This window comes from Talpa europaea (assembly GCF_964194135.1).
Source record: "Talpa europaea genome assembly, chromosome: 2".
Classification (NCBI taxonomy): domain Eukaryota; kingdom Metazoa; phylum Chordata; class Mammalia; order Eulipotyphla; family Talpidae; genus Talpa; species Talpa europaea.
The window spans coordinates 48,727,728-48,743,335 of record NC_140068.1 but is presented as its reverse complement, the minus strand read 5'-3'; positions in this window follow the sequence as shown (position 1 = coordinate 48,743,335).

Sequence of the window (15,608 nt, the reverse complement as noted above, 5' to 3'; positions counted from 1 at the left end):
ACCAGGAAAAGGCTGTACTGTTTTAGAGATGAGTTTTTTCTTCTGTGTAGAGTTAAGATGCTGATAGTAACTTTTCCCACTAGCTTTACCTAGTTGCAGAATAATTTACTTTACTAACAAAGAGGGCTCGGTAACTGGGATTACTAAGGAGGAAAAAAAATTAATTCAAATTCAAGACAAATTGTTTTAGCTTTCTTTAAAGAACTTATTAAAAGCTGTTAGCAGTTTTTTTCATCCCCATGAGGTAGTTGCTTTATGGATGGAGAAACTGAAGGTAAGTGATTTGTTCAAAGTCAAAAGAATTGTTATATGAGACCAGATATTGAAAAAAGGTTTCAATATCAGGTCTCTAAAAAAATCATTTAGGGTCTTATTTAGGCCACTGGTTGAAACCTGCCCATCTTTAGGCAGCAAGAACATTACCTAGATAGGCTGTCGGGGCAATCAGAAAAATGTCAAAGTCTCTCTTCTTTGGTTATCAGTCTCAAGACTCTTTCAAGCAGTTGATATCGCCGGTGTGTTTGGGGAAGAGATTGTGAAGTTTTCCATTTATCATTTAAATATTTGAGGAGACACCAGATGTCATCGTAAGGCCAATTATATGCTTATAAACCAAGGACTGATATCTCACATAAGTATCAAAAAAATTTCAAAAAGGAACCTATCATTATCTATGGCATTTAAGCATTCAGACGCTCAATGATTCATGTTTTCCTAAAAAACAAGAAGGTTAATTGGTAAGAATGCTCTTCCTGCCTATAAAAAGGCACATTAATATATTATTAAGTTTTTAATAAGAAATCAATTTGCATTTCATCAATTTATTTTGAAATCTGTAGCATTTTTATTCACCTTGTATTCTTTGCAACTCCCATAGACTCGTGCAGAAAAATGTTTCTTTTTTTTATTTTGGAAATACTGTATATGGAGAGAAAAAGAGAAAAATGAACCATTTAATGCTTCAGTTACATTAATAATCATTACCAGCAGAGTCTAACCTGGCAACTCTGACAGTAACAGTCTACAGCAAGAAAGTATGTCTTGGATGAAATGTGCAAGTCTACCTCTCATACTCCTTAATGATCCTTGCATGACTAATACACAGTGACATTTAAGGAGCACTCATCTAAAACCATTCATATTCATTTTGAAAATATTCATCTGGGCATATTCACCAGCAAGAAATGCAGCTGAAAAATCATTAACCCTTTCTTCAGTGGTATCATAAATGTGACAGGATTTGTGCCTTCTGGTCACATTCTGCTAATGTGACCAATGCAAAAGTATAGAGTGAATTAGGATGTTTAAATACAATCAAAGACATTATTAGAAATTCAATCTGTAAAATGACAAGAAACTTTTGGGAGTCCTAGAAAATGTGAATTCCAAGGTATAAAATAGTATAATGGGAAATAGCCTGAGGAGGACATTTAGAAGAGTGATTAGAAAATAGTAAGTGATAAAGATACTGAGATGAGAGGAATCTACAGAGCTAATTGGGTTGCTATAAGTTGTAGTTTATCACACAGTGAATGCAAAGGTCGAAGTATTTCTATGAGTTAATATGACAGTCACTGCTCTAAATCATGAGAATCTTCAAATTAAGACAGTACATTTGGAAAGATTTTGCGAGTGAAATTGTTCCATTTGACTTCATTAATTTCACTAACAATGATTCTCTTTTTAAAAGTTCCAAATATGTGTATTAAGTGGAGTTTTCATCTCTCTCACACACTGACATATGACTTTATCTATTTACCTAGTTCTATTTTTTTTAAAGACTTATTTATTTATGCATACAAGAGTAGGGGTACAGGTCAGAGATGTGGGAGGGGGTGGTGAGAGGATTCACCAGAGACAGAGTGGGGAACAGAACAGGCAGATTGACCGAAGTACACTGCTGAGAGGAGCAGCGGGCGAGTCAGGAGAGGTCTGCTGTGCCATGTGGGTAGCTCCTTGGCCGGCCAGGGATTCTCATGCTGCAGAATCTGCGGACAGCTTCACAGTGCTATGCTTAACCCCTTGAGCCACTAGAGAAGCCCCCTAATTCTATTTTTAAATGTTCATTCTCAACTCCAGGATTGTAGATAGGTATAGAGAACTCCTATTCAGTAAGATATCTTACCCACTTAATAGGTTACCTTAGCTGTCTTCACTCCTAGGTAAAGTATTTTCCAACATCTCTCAGATATGACCATCCTCTCTTTGATGAGAAGGAAGTTCCTTAGTTTTCAAAATAGCTTACAACATTGTTTTATGTCAATTAATTATTGCAAAGTTCTTCTAGATATTTATTTTAGTTTGGTAATTTTTATATCCTGGTTCCCAATGAGTTTAGGGACCTATTCTAACACTCCTTCATGAAATGCTTCTATTCAATATAAATCTCCTTTTTTAAATTGTAGTACCATTATTTTAGTACATTTACCTCCTCCACTTGTCCTTTGATTTTTAAAATTCTGGCACTTTGTGCTGTGCTTCTGACAATATAGGAAATCAGCAAGTACTTTTTGAGCAGAACAGTGAAGATCCATTCTCTGTCTGATCTTAATTGTTTCTATGGCTAGCCCTTGCCTCCAGCTGAGTCTGGATTGAATTCCACTCCTACCTGTACACATAACCTGTCTAAATTATACTCCAGACTGGAAACATTTCCAGAGTTATGTTTCCAACAGCTTATTATGTCCTATCTAGAGTAAGATGAAATCTAAAGAGGAAGTTTAAATGCCAGTGACCAGATTCAGGACTTTCAAGCATTTGATATTCTGTATCCACACACACATATTCAGACCATTTTACATGTTAAGGAAGGTTGATGGAATATCAGAAGATGTTTCCATTCTTCATCATATGTTTTTGTGTTCATGTGCATATTTTAAAATTATGGGCCTCCAAATGTGTATTTTTTAATTCTATTTCAAAATACACTCTATTTTTTGATCACTGGGTCCATAGCAAATCATATGAAACAGCGATGTGCATTTTTATTGATTTTTTTCAGGCATTCAGACTGTAAATAACAATGTATTCATCTCCTCATATTTAGGGAGATATCTGCAAGGGAATTTGATAAACAGTAATAGTACTCAGAAAACATAAGTCAGGACAGACTGTCAGGGCACATAACAAGTAGGCAGAGTTAAAAAATATCTATAAATATCCCATTTCAGTGATAAAACAAAACAAAGAGAATAAGTGAAACCAGTGAAAGCAAAAGATAATAAGCACATGTGCCATTTGAGAAAATGTAGAATATTTAGTTGAAATGTGAAGGAAGATTTTGGTTTGAGGAGAGAATACATGGGATCAAATGTAAAAGGAAATTAAAGTTCAAGTGTTAAAATCAAGAATTTAGTGCAATGAATAGAGAGGGAGAGATGCAGCTGGGAGGGGGAAAAACATGAGGAGGAAGTAAAATTAGTCACAGATGTGAGTACTTAGGGAATTCAATACTTGTTGATTTGCTGTTAGGAATGATTGTAAATCCATAGGTTGAACAATCAGTATTAGGGTTCAAAATTATGGAGGTAAGATGGAGATAGAAAGAAGACTCACTCTGGAACAATAGTTATCAACCTTGACTGCAATGGGAAAACCTGAGGAGATACAAAAAAAGTATTGATGCCTGGATCCCACCCCTGGAGACTCTAATGTAAGTGGTTTGGTATGTGTAGGCTGTGTTGAGTTTTAAAAGCTCTCCAGCTGATTCTATGCAGCCAAGATTGAAAATCATTGCTCTAGAATTAGAAAAGCCTAATATTAATATTTAGGAAACAGTTGAAGTATATTTGTTAGAATCCAGCATCTTGTCAGGGTGCAATGTGTACTTGAGAGAGGAAAGTAAGAACTTGGGTCAGCAAGTGATATTATTTTTACAAGGAAAAGTAGAAAAAAAAAGAGTGATACAGTGAGAGGGAGTATAATGTGGAGTTGAATGCAGAAATATCATTCAAGCTTATGTAATGTTGATTTAATTATTCTTTTAACAACTATTTACTGGTATCTACTTATGCCCTGTCATTGAGCATGGTTGCATGGATGTGGCATTATTCAGTAAGATTAATGTATTTAGAATACATAAGATCCTATAAGGCGAAAAGGGAAGTCAAACTAATAGTGAGCATGGGGACTGACAACATTTACAAAGTTAGTATGGGGAAAAAGAACCTAACAAGGAGACTGACAAGGGAAAACCAGAGAAGTAGAAGGAAAACTGGGTGTGAATCCTAAGCCCTGCAGAGGGATGGAATTGTCAACTCTGATAATTGCAGCTGAGAGGTGAAGATAGGGAAATATTTGCCAGAATGATGGGGGTACAAATCAGCCTGAAGTGGGTGGAAGAGTGAATGGGAGGTGAGAAAATGTAATACCACAGAAAGTGTAATGCCACAGTAATGCCTCCTTTGAGGAATTTGGCTATTGTAAGGTAAGGAAAAATGTCAGGCTTTTCTGCCCTCCTGCCATCAGGATAGATGATGGATCCTTGCAGTCCTGAATGCATGCCTGATGGCAGGCACCTGGAGTAGGGTGTGGGCATAGGTAGATGGGATTCACCTGGGCTGAGACTGGGCTTTTAAGGGCGGCTTCACGGGACGCCAGCAGAAGCTGAAAGAGAAGCCAAGAAAGAACGAAGAGAAGGGAAGGGAGAGGGAGGAGGGAGGAGGGAGGAGGGAGGAGGGAGGAGGGAGGAGGGAGGAGGGAGGAGGGAGGAGGGAGGAGGGAGAGGGAGAGGGAGAGGGAGAGGGCCCAGAGAGAGTGAAGACTTGCTGGGGGCTGGGAGGCCTGCCAGTCTCCTGGCCCCCCAGCACCCCTGCCTGCCATATGCCTGGTGAGTCCCAACAAAAACCTGCAAAACCCCTGATGGCTCCAGAACTCCTCCTTTACCCGTCTGCATGGGATCAGAAAACCTGCTCAGTGGCCATTCCTGCTCTCTACAGCTATGAAGGAGGGATTTGAATATTTTGGGCTTGAAAGATGATTTTTTTCCCCTATTAGATCAATGATACTGCAGCATGTTTGTATTAAGATAGAACTGATTTAGTGTAGAGGGGAATTGATGTTGTAGAAGAAGGAGAAACTGATTAAAGTAGTGAAGTCCATGAAAGGTGAGAGAGAAAGTGGGAAGCTGTGCATTAAGGAAGGAATTAGGCTTTGATAGAAGGGAAGATGGGAAAAATGGGTGAGGATACTGAATATAGAATGGATCATTGACTTTCTTATTTTCAAAGAGTAATGAGGTGAGGCTTTTATGCAAGAGTGAGATTGAAGTATGTATAAAATAGTTTTGGAGAGCTAGAAGTTGCAAGTTACTTGAGAAACATAGTAAGGTTGCCAAGCAGTAGTGAGCATCCCTATTTAGCATTTGTAGTCATTAATTTAATGTGCAACTAATCAGCTGAGTTTAATAATTTTACTTTAGTGACGTTAAGCTGCTAAAATAAGCCATCTTATCCATCAGTTTGGTAGAGGTAGAAACAAGTAAGTGAAATAGATGTATTTGCAAGATAGAGAATAAAACATTGAACCTTGAGTATATGGGTTGGCTAGGAAGGCAGTGTACCCAGGAGGGGAGTGATGGAGGTGTAGAAAGTGGTATTGAAAGTGATTATAGGTGTGTCGACTAGGGAAATCTGAACCAGGACTTAAAATACTCAACAAATGATTGTGAATGACTAGGGATTTGACCAATGATTGCAGCTAGTATGAGGATAGAGTGATCTATCCAATTAGCAGTAGCGCAGAAGAACAGGAAATTTTGTAAGATGGTGGAAGAATTAGATGAGAGGAAACAGGACTAGCAAAGTGAAAGTACACATTGAACCAAACACAGAAAAGAGCATTTCCTGAAGAGGGTTTCAGAACAGGTAGTATCCAAACAGATTTCCTTTAAATCAAAGGGTGAAGAAATGTTTCCAGATGGTTGAGGCTGAGGGTGAATTTGCTAATTTCAGAGGGCACAGTGAAAGGGTTGGGATGAGGGAATGCTACAGAAATGGATGACTAGGTTAACCTCAGACTTTGTGGTAGGAGAAAGTGCATAGTAATGTGTAACTGGGGAGGAAGTTCTGCAGCAATGTCATTTAAGTCAAGTCTTTTTCTGTAGTATCTGCCGTATTTGCATTCTGCTTTCACATTTGCCCTCATCAGGAGTTTTCTCACCCTAATTTGTCATCCATCACTCTTTTGTCTTCTCTTTTGCAGGTTTGCCTGCACTGGCATTTCTTACTCACACTAGATGTCACTGTTGCTTGCCTCCTAATTTCAGTCCCTCCATAGCTTTTTTCAATGTCTCTGTTCAGTGTGGCAGTGATCAGTTGGGGACCATCATTTACCTTACTTGCACAAAGACACACACACAAGATTTAATGAGACTTTGGCGCTTATAAAACCACTGAGGTGTTAAATAGCTTAGGGTTAAACAGAGCTTCTTATGTGTGTATTCTAAGAAGCTTACTATTTAGTTCATTTCTGCATTTAGGAATTAAAAGACTGAGTAAGAACTGGGGCTAAAATATTTCCTCCTTTAAAAACAGGACATTTTACTCTTACGTTCAAAGCTGGCTAATGAAGTACATCCTTACTCTTTGTGTGAGAGAGCAGAAAGTCTGGTGTGAAATTGCACTTAGGTGCTTCCATTACTTAAGTATATGGTGGGAAGTTTTCTGGCCTGTGCTTGGGTGTAGCATTTCCATGAGGTTGTCTTCTAACAGTCTCTCTGAGGGGCAAAGTTCTGGATAGTGGTTCATTAGTCCAGACAGGAGCATGGAAGACTATTACATGGCAAAGGAGAATTCAGGCTGTTATCTAGGAAACTGTTAGAGGCTACAACGTCTGTAAGTCCCTTTTGCCAGCAGAACCAGAAGCTGTTGGTAGCTGTGGAGCCATTTTTTTCTATTTTCCTGTCATAATCCTACCCAGGAAATTAGAGGAGCTTTCAAAAAGGGGAATAAGTGAGATCAATCATTCATTCATTCATTTAGTCAGTCAGGTCACCGATATTTATTGTGTAAATATGGCTTGAAGTCCTGGGAACACACTGGGAAATAAAGATGACTTGGATCCCGCTTTCATGGACCTTAATTCCATTGGTGCATGGGAGAGAAAGAAAGAAACATGCAAGATTTTTTCAGAAAACAGCTCTGCAGAAAGTGAGCAATGGGCTAGAGAGTGCTTGGTGGTGGTGACATTTAAGCCGAGATGACTGATTAAAACCAAAGGTGATCTGGGAGAAGAAGGTGGTTTGCAGAGGAAAAACTGACATGAGGTCTTATCTCAGGAAATGCTTGGCTTGTTCAAGGAAGGAAATGAAGGTTAGCACACAAGGGGCAAGGAGAAAGTAGCTCAAAGTGAGCACAGAGAGGGAAGTTGAGTTACAGACTATGGGACTCCTGTGGGTCACATTTATAGTTTAAATTTGATCCTAAGAGATGTATGACTGAAGGTTTTATGAGGAGTTGTAACGTAATTTGGTTTATGCTTTAAAAAGATCATTCAGGATGTTGATGAGAGAATTGGTGGGGGGCAGAGTGCAGAGCAGGGAGATCAGTTAGGAGGAAAGAGCAGTGGTGCAGGGGGACATGGTGATGGGGTTAGCTTGGCCAGGGACTTGAGATCATTCCTTTAATAATGAACAGCTTTGAACCATGGACCCTATTTTCAAGTCTATTATTTGAAGCTTGATAGTTTTTTCACCAGGCAATTATTGGTCTAAGAGAAGTAATGGGGGACGAAGTGGATGGCAGCAGCAGTGGAGAAAAAAAGGGATGAGGAACTAATCTAAATAGGTCAGGAAGATTTCAATAATATTTCCCAAATCATTGCATTCATTGTCTCAGTCACTAGTGTGTTTTATTCTAGAGCAAATTACTATTATTCTCAGGATAAAGTTGAGATTTTGTGTTTTATTTATTTATTTTTACTGTCATAGAACATCACATCATCCAGAAACAACAATGCCAGCAGCATAACACTGGGAGGTCTGTAGGAGATGAGACATAGGGAAAAGATAGGCTCTTTTGATAATGTACCTTAGAGACTGGGAGAGCGAATGATAATCTGAACTGCATTAATCTGCACAAAACATGTAACTGGGGACAAAGGCATCATTGTGTGGTGGACTAACTAGGCAAGTGGGCCTCTTACTGTATAAGCTCTTACTATATGTTATCACTGTGCTCTGATTTATATTCAATACCTCAATTTTCACATGAGACCTGTGAACTAAATATATCAATGCACACATTTTATACATAAGCATGACCTGTAGAATGTCTAAAATTGTATAAGTTATAAGTTGCAATGCAGATATGTGATCTCAATGATTATACTACTTCCCAAAGTCTTTTGCTAGTTACATAATTCTAAAGTGTTATTTTCACTTGCACAAAGTTGGACATCTATGAATTTTTTTCTCAGTGTTTATCCTTTATCAAGAAAGTACTTTTTAAAATAAGTATTTCTATTATTTTTAGTAACAGTCCTTTGTTGTACTTATTATATGACATATAATGATACCACAATACTAATTAATCTTTAATAATTTTAACTACCCTAATCTATCTCTAAAATGATATTTTTATCTGGCTAGTCTTTAGAATGACAAGGCTTTTCATTATACAAATAGACTGTGGAAGACTGGGTGCATTCCCATCAAGCATTCTTTTTTCATACAAAGAACAAAGCATATTGGACTAGTGCTGACAACACAACAATAAATAAACCCTCCATGTGCCAGTCAGGGCTCTTTGTTGCAAACAGCCAAAGCTGACTCTCTTTAACTTCAGCATAGAGAGATTTGCTGGCAGTATATCAGGAAGCTCTCTTGTGTTCAGAGAAGCCTAGCGACCCTGCAAACTGGCAGAGATGCAGGCAGCTTCAAGCAATAAGAACCATGGCCAAGGTCATGCTGCAGGAATAGCCTGGGTCTGACATCCTCCCAGTCCTGCTGTAACTACACCTCCACAGCCTTCACACAGGGCGTGGGGTGCTGGTGCTGATTCTGGGGAAGCATCAAAGTGAATTCTAAACTCCCTGATTTTTCTGTCACTTGTTTATAATTCAAAGTGGCAGTCAGGATTATCAGATAGGCCAAACCTGGGTCACCTGCCCTACCTGTCAGTGGAAGTAAGAGGTAATCTCTGACCTTAGATTTTCAGAGAGATGAAACCTTGCCTTTTCCAGGTAGGAAGGGGGTTCAGATGCTGAGCAGTTAAAGAATTAGCTCATGTCCATAAAACCATAAAAGTAATATTTTTGCTTAATAAGTGCTCACATAGAAATTTTCAGGTTTCTTGAAAAGGCAACATAGTTCTCAAAAAAAAAAAAACCCACTTTCTGACAGTATAGACTTCAATTATCTCATAATAGCACTGAACTGGGGAGGGGGGGGTCACTTACTCTGCATTTGCATACAGATGATCTTGCTAGCCATTTAGTTTTGTGTGGAGAATTCCAATATGACATTCGGCAGTTATTGGAACAAAGACCGAGTGTGCATCTTTCTCTCATTTATTTCATTTATTTCTGATAGGCTTTGTGGGAACAGTTGTCTCTAATCCAAGCCATCAGAAAGCTTTTTACATGTTCCTTCTGGCAATGTCTAATTTTCTGTGTTCTTGGAGTAATCAGTTAGCATTTTTTTCTTTATAGAGCTCATTCAAAAGCAACTCCTCCCACCCCCAAGGAATGTATGTTTTTGAAATTTATTGTTTTGCTCAGAGATTAAGCATTTGTGTCACCATAATCTGAAATGTACTCTGCCAACCTATTAGTACCACAATAAAATTGATGTGGTAAAATTTTAATTCATGCAGTCATTTTAGTTTTTATTTTCCAGTTTTATAAACAAAGAGACCAGAGAACCTGAAAAAGACTATATGAGATTTTTAATGTAGCATGTTTACTTTCATTTTGCTGTGATTTTATCTTCATGTGATAGAAAGCTAGTCAACTTGGATCTATTAAAAATGAGTAAAACAGCATTATTAAAAATACAGATAAAATTAACAGTGCTAAATGTTTTGGAAACCGCAACTGTCAGCACAAGGCATTATAAGAACAGTAATAGAATTAACAAGAAAGATACTGAAAGCAACCAAGCATTTATCTTGTCCTAATCTAACAGGGACACTCAGTACAGTGAGATTTGACTCCCAAATCATTTATATCCCACTCACTTGCAAAATCTATGAAATTTATGTGATTCTTCAAAAAATAGATTCATATTATCTAACACTCTCCAGTCTTCCTTTCCTCTATGTACAAATGACAACCCCAAATTCATTTCTTTTTATCGTTTGTTAAATATGATGAACAAAGAATCTGAAGAATCAAATAGACCTTTGGAAAAGGATCAAAGTAAGGTTTAAATTATAAGGAAAAATAAAAGGTTAATATATACAAAGATGAGTAAGAATTCAAGCAAAGTAATTGTTAGTTGTGGATATTTCAAAAATAATGTTTTCATTGTAAAGAAGGTAAATAAGTGTAAAATTAAATATTTTTTTTTCTTTCTGCTTACATTAATCAGTTATTGCTTCCTGGCATTATACTTACACTAGTATTTTGTGTATTTCTCACATGACATATACTGTGCTAAACTTTTGGCATAATTTATCTAATTTAATCTGTCAATAGCTCCGTGAGGTTAGTTTCGTTAGCTCCATTTTATAGTTAAGGAAGTGGAGGCTTCAAGGATTTTAAAAAACTACCTGGAAAATAAGCACTTATTATTTGTACCCTACCTGGTTTCAACTTGTACATTTTTTATCGCCACGTGTACAATTGCCCTTAAATATTCTGCACCCTTCAGTGCTAAATCTGACTGGATGTTACTTTTTGGCAGGAGTTATATCCCTCATTTTTATATAACATACCTTCCTAAGACGGAATTTTAGAGGCTTTCAGAAAGCAATTGAAACAAAGTTACTGATTTTTTTTCTCACAATAAACTGTCAGTCATAATGACTAGAGTCACTAGTAATATATTATCAATAGAATGACTTGAGTGATATTCTGGCATCCATAATGTCATATATGGGCGCATTTTGAAACTAGTACATATAGGCAGTCTCAATTCAAAGAGAGTGCGCTGTTGGTGGGTTCTTAAAATCACCACTAAACAAAATTCTGAGACCATCACACTTGAGATCTTTCTTTATAAGAAAAAAAGGGCATTCTTCCAAAGGAGCTGCATTATTTTCTGAAATGCTAAACAAAAATTTTGACTTGTAGTGGGGATTCAGGTATCACCAGATTCCATGCTATTGAGAACCATGAGTAGAACGTGACAAAAGAAGTGGTGTCTGCTTTCCTAGTGTCTCACACTTGACTTAGATGCTGATGGTCTTTCTTCTGTAATCTGTATCCACAACTTCTATTTCAATGTAAGGATGATTTATTTTTTTTAATTTGGGTAAAATCTTAAATACTTGCAACTGACAAAAAAACCCCACATTCCCACCATCCAACCCTTACAATCTGTTTGCCTAAAAGTCTAAAAAATTCAGTTCACAGAAATTTTTCTGTTACAAAGACAGGATACTTTTATAGAGATATTAGAAGTCTCTCATGAAGTCTGAGAAATAATATATATAGGACAAATAGATTATATTTGATATATATAATTAAAAAGTATATATATATAAAATTATGTACCAGAGCTATTAAGCAGTAAGGGCCAAAGCATTACACTAACTCCTTTATTGTGGTATACTGTCTTTCATACACCGTGGAATTGTTTGAGGACATTCTGTTACATCATATTACATTATTAAATTAAATGTTTGAAGGTGTTTCAGGGGATGAGATGATCTTGCCAAGAAAGAAAGGTATGTGTAAAAGCTCAGCAGTTGGAGAAGATACCTATGTTCAAAGCTGAGTGTGAACAACCATGTTTCAGATACTTTACCTGGTCTGAGGTATCTGCATTACACATCAGTGGCATCAGGTGAAATTTTATTTTTAGTGAAGATAAAACTTGCATGAAGAAAATTTTCTTGTTTATGTTAACATTGTTGGGTTTATATTTCTAATTGTAACAGTAGGCTAAATATTGTCACTTACTGGCAGACTACCTTTTTGTGGTAATTAGATTAAGGGGAATAATATTTCATTTTTTATGGGATCACCATGTAGCCATAGTTTAAAAAAATTATTGAACATATGTGTTATGCATGTGTTACAGTTAAGAGTTATGATGATAAAAGCAGCATTATTGCTACTCTAGAGTAACTCATGAAATAGGCTGCCAGAAATTCTTAGTGTAAATGGGAGTTTATTGTTGAGATGCCCTGTAATAGAGAGTTTATTGTTGATATGCCCGCAGTACTGTTAGAGGTGGGATGGTAGAGGGTGGCACCTCTATGCAACCTGAAGATTCAGAAATTTCTTCAGGGATATCTGAGTTTTGAATGATCATAAGGGGAACTTTCTTATCAACAAAGATGATTGTTATGGTTACATGATACTTTATTTTTACTATTCTATGTACATAGAAATGGATTTTTTCATCTGCTTACCCATCCGTTGCACAAATTTCCAATGAAATACCCAGGCACAAATGATATAGTCTCTTTTCTGCAGAAGCACAAACCACTAGTGACTCCTTCTTATGTTCAATTCTCAGAAAAAGTGCAAATATCTGTGTTACAAAGTATAAGGCAGGGATCGAGAGAAGAGTTTTTGTTTTTGCTTTTCCCCAAGTTGACTTTGAAGTACTTTTCAAAGAGAAGCCAACAGAGAAAGATGTGGGAAGACACTGGGTAAAACATTTCTGCCCTTACCATTCAAGATTTTTGGTTTTGTTTTGTTTTGCTTCAGTCACTACCAGGCTTCCAGAGTATTTCTTAGTATCTCAGCTTCCTCTCAATACATTGTCTCCTGTACTATTCTTGTCTCATCTGAGAGAACTTAAAACTTAAAATGTATGTCTGAAAGTTGCTGAGACATGCTTGTTAAATGACCTGATTCTAGCAAGAAAAATAAATCTAGGTAACCCTCTACATGTTCTCTTTTTCTACTTCCATTATGTTCTTGTGTGACTGAATTCTGTTGTCAGTAACCCATGTGTGTTTAAAATTGTGTCTCATGAAACATTGAAAAATGTCCTTCTTTTCTTTCCTTTAACTCTCTACACTTTTTGTACATTTATGATGTGTCAGACAGAGTGCCAGTTTCTGTGATTTAAAAGTCAGTAAGTAGATATAATCCCTACTACATGAGATTTCTGTTTTGGTGGGCTGATGCTCTATTTAACAGGCAACAACAGTGTGAGGTAGAATGTGATAATAGATACATATCTGGAGAACATGATTTAGTATGTAATGCACAAGGATGAGAAAAGTCGGGGAAGCCCCCCAAAGAGGAGTGTATTCATTGAGACATGAAGGGTGGAGAAAATGTTTAGATGCTAGCAGACAATTTTAATAAGTGTAATCAAGCAGTGATTATCATTGACTGCTTACATACAAAAAGAAAGATAAGCAGACATTATATACCTCTTGTTTGTAGAATGTAGCACCACCTATGATGTAATCCTGGAAAAAGAAACATTCTGGTTAAGTCTCTAGATCCAATTACCAGTTACAACAAATCTGGAGGACAAAAAATATGTGAAATAATACAAGAAGGATATAATCAATATCATCTGGGATATGGGGAATGCTATAGGATATCTATCCCATTTTCTTAAGCTAATAAATTGCAAAGGTTGGAAGAGGACTCTGAGATGAAAGAGACTAAAGAGCTATATCAATTAACCACAATGTATTAAACTTACTTGGATTTTGAGTCACATAAAGAAATTATAGCTATACATAATTTCATGTATGGGGATCTATAAGGCAGTTGGATGTTAAATACCAGTGGATAGTTGAAGGTTTTAATTAAAAAATTTAAATATAAATATTGTAATATAGTTATGATAAAAAATCTGTACAATTTAGAAATACATATTGAAAGTTTTGTAAAGAGCATTTAAAAATATATCCATGATAGAAATCTAAGAAATTAGTCATTATCTGTCTTTTAAAAGTAGAATTTTAAAATTTATATTTGTTATAATTATTAAAGTACTTTGATTTTTGATAGTCATTAGTGATTTTTTAATCCTGATAAATTTACATTTCCTTTTTCTCTGGTTTTTTCTCTTCTTGGATTAGTTGATTATCTTTTGTATTTAATTTTTTTGTCTATCAATTTGGAAGATGGGGTTTCTTTTATATATTTTTTAATGATTTTTCTGGAAAATTCAACAAGTGTATTTTTCAAGTCTTAATTTAAACAGCACCTTTACTTTTTAAAAACAATATAAGGACCTTAAACAAAATAATGTTAGGACCTTAATTATAAATTCAATTTCTCATCTCTTACCTCTATTAATGTCATGTATTTTAGTTTCATCTTTTTAATCTGTGATACATTGTCATTGTTTAATTCAGTGTGTATATATATATATGTGTGTGTATAGATAAATAGATTTAGATTTATCCAGATTTATAGTATTTATTAATGTCTCTGTTCTTTATTTTCTCTTGCTTCTCAAATCTTCTATTACAATCACCTTCCTTTTGCCTGATATTTAGAATTTGGAATTCATTTTAGTGCAGTTCTGTTGATGAGCAAACCTTCATGTTTGACTACATAGCAATGTCTTATTTGTCTTTTTTTTTTCAGTAAGATATTTTTACTTGATATGAATTATAGATCGATGATTGTTTTTTTCTCAATATATTATTATAAATATTCTACTTCAGGCTTTCATTGGTGCCATTTGAAGTCTGCCATCAAAATAATTGTAATTTCTTTAAAAATAAGTATATTTTCCTTCCGTTATAAGCTCTTTTTCTGTAGTTGACAGTAATTTTACTAGGGAATGAATGTCTCTTTTATCCATCTTGCTTGATACATATTAAGCCAGAGAGAATTTAACTGATTAAAATGATATTTTTCTAATTACTTATTCCATGTGTCAACATTTCTTTTATATTTACCATCTCCTTGTCTTTCTGTGATGCAATTTTTAGATATATTTTACTCCTGAATAAAGCTCTCATATATTAAATCCATTTATTGAGTTTCTAATTATAATCATTGGATTTTTCATTTACAGCAATTGCTTAGCTATTATTTTTTTAAACATGGCTGGTCATTTTATAGTTTCTTGATCATTATTTGTATTAGTAATCTGTTCATTACTTTTTTAATGTGAACATGATTATTTTACATTCTACCTGATGATTTCAACATCAAAACAGTTTCCAGGGTTAATTCCATTCTCTATCATTTTCTATTGCATTTGGTGACTGATTTCTGTTTTGTGATTTTGGCTGGGAGTAAATAATGCTTGGCATTTAACCTGTCAGAATAATTTGAGTCCTGGGACAAAGATAACTTCATGCAAAGACGAGTTGCATTTTTCTCTGCTAGTTCTAGCGTACAAACACTTGAAATTCTGAAGTTGGGGTATTTCAGGTTAAATAAGTAGTATGAGTTCAGGTAAAACTTACAGAAGCCTAGATTGTGATTAAAAATTCTCAGAGGTATTCCCCTTCAAACAGAAGCTCTGAAATGTGGCTGATTGATAGAATTATTTCAGGTCCTCACTCACC